We start from the raw sequence: 2,337 nt of genomic DNA, 5'->3' as shown, positions 1-2,337 counted from the left end.
CTTTTCATTTTGTTTGGTTTGTGTGCTCTTCACAGATTTTTAAATGTGTTGAAGATAGGGTACCTATCTAGTCTTTAAGTTCTGAGAGCCCTTTTTCAGTCGCTCGCCAGCGTGCGGCTGCTATCTGTGGTTGGCAGAAGTTGCTTTTGCTTGCTATCAGCATCTATCGGCATGATCCCCTCCTCCGCCCCCCCCGCCCCACGCTGCTCCCTGCCCTTTCGCACCCCTTGCCTAACTGCGTGCCTAATACATCTTTTGTAAATATTAGCCCAGCATTGTGCCCCGAGATCCTGAGGAAAGGAACTCTCAGCATCCAACCAGGAGAGAGCCGAGCCTGGGCACGCAGGCGGCGGTGTCCACTGTGAAGCTGCCAGTGCTGCGAAGCAGTTTCCGCCTGCGTCCGGGCTTCTGGAGGCGGCTCCCAGGTGCGGCCCCAACCTGTGGTTCTTCCGCTCTCCAGGACCTGGCAGAGCTCATTCCGAGGCCCGGAAATGACAGCTAGCGAGGGCGTGGGGCAAAGGGAGCCTTCGGGTGGAGTAGGAGGCTGGCCTGAAGGGACCCAGGGGGCTGAACCGCCGCGGAAGGGTGCCTGCATGGGCGACGGTTGCACTGGAGGTGGGATGGCACTGTAGGCTGTCCTTGGGACTCTCCCTTTAGCATTCCTAAACTTTCTGGATCACATCTACAGAGCCCAATGGTACATTAAATCTCAGGGCTCTTATCAGCCTCTCTCAAATCCATTTATACCCCCACCCAAAGGGTTCAGAACAGCAGATTTAAGACTCCTACTCTAGAGAATATACGGTAGTGCCATGAGGAATTCATGTCAAGAGAGGACAGTACAGACGCTGAAATAGAAGTGAGCAAATGATGTGGCCTCAAGTTTGGGGGCTGGAGATTCAGGTAAATTCCTTAATCCTTTAAATGATTGATTGTTTTGCTGTAATTTAGGGAATAATTGTCAAATCATCAAAGTGGGGTATTGGAATTACTTTTCTGTGGGGGATTTTGAGTGTGAGAATTCGTAAAAGGATTTTTTGTCTCCATTAGTTAGTGTGTTCTGCAGCTGGAGTCTAATGTGTTTGTGGGATTCTTTTTCACTATTCCAGGGACAAAAACCACCTTTTCTTCTCCTGAATATATGAGCTTATTAATTATCCCAAAGTCTTGGATATGTCCATTTTAATTTGATTTTTGTCTTCGTTTTGGAAGGGGGGTTACAATGTAGGGGATTAAAACACTCTCAACAGAAATCCAAACACTTTATTTAAAAGCTTACATGTGTTGGAGGAGAAGCTCATATAGCAAGGTAGGCATGATGCTTCAAAATAAATAACTAGTTGGAATAACCTTAACATTGGCTTTATTTGTTGACATGTGTGGTGCCTAGTTCTATCAGTGATCTGCTTTAGGCCTTGGTTTGCTTATATATAAAAATAAGACAATAACTGGGTTTTTTTTCCATGTTCATCTCTAATCAATGAAGAAGTCACACAATGCATGCATTGAAGTGTTTTTTAATAGAGGCAGTCTGAAGACTGTGTAAGAATGCAGAGTATCATAGCTAAATGTTGGTATAGTTGTATTTTGATGTTCAAGTCTTATTCTAGTATTGCACTAGCTGCTTTATCAGTGTTAAATGTACAGTTGAGAAACAAGTCAGATCACATCTGCAGCTATAGTGGATGAATCTCTTTATAAATATTACATGGGCATGAGTGATGCTTGTTAATTGACTGTTCTGGCATCTTTATACTTCTTCTTTTCATTTTTTCATCGTCCTTTAGATGTTCCACCACTGAAGATTTATTCATGATAATTCACACGTGGTAATGAGCCAGTGTGTTCTTGCCAGGTAAATGTAATGCAGGTTCTGACAGTTTCATCTTAAAATGTTTGTTGAATTATATTACTGGGTTACCAGTCATCTGTGTTTGTAGAAAGTTTGGTTCCAGTAATTTTTTTTCAATTCTGTAAACAGAAGTATTGTTGATATAGTGTCACAAAGTTAATAACACCATTTGATATAGAATGCAGGACCAAAACAAGTACATTTTATCATAGTGTGTGTATTAGATATAAAATACATAGAGTGATGCTGATTGCCTGTTTAAACAAAGTTCTAAAGAGACCTTGTAGTTTTCTCATCTGTGTATGTAATTTGGTAGGAAAATGAACCCTACTGTAGTGAAAAGACTCAAACTGACCTAAGTTCAAACCCAGCTCAACAACTTACTAATAATTGTGTGCTCTGAAACAAGTTAACTTTTTAATTTTTGAACTTGAAACAAAATTTACATATAATCAGAGACACAAATCTTAAGTATATGGCTTAAA

The sequence above is a fragment of the Panthera pardus genome, unplaced genomic scaffold (genome assembly GCF_024362965.1).
Source record: "Panthera pardus isolate Hobbes unplaced genomic scaffold, ASM2436296v1 HiC_scaffold_2, whole genome shotgun sequence".
Taxonomy (NCBI): domain Eukaryota; kingdom Metazoa; phylum Chordata; class Mammalia; order Carnivora; family Felidae; genus Panthera; species Panthera pardus.
Note: the sequence above shows the minus strand (reverse complement) of the source record.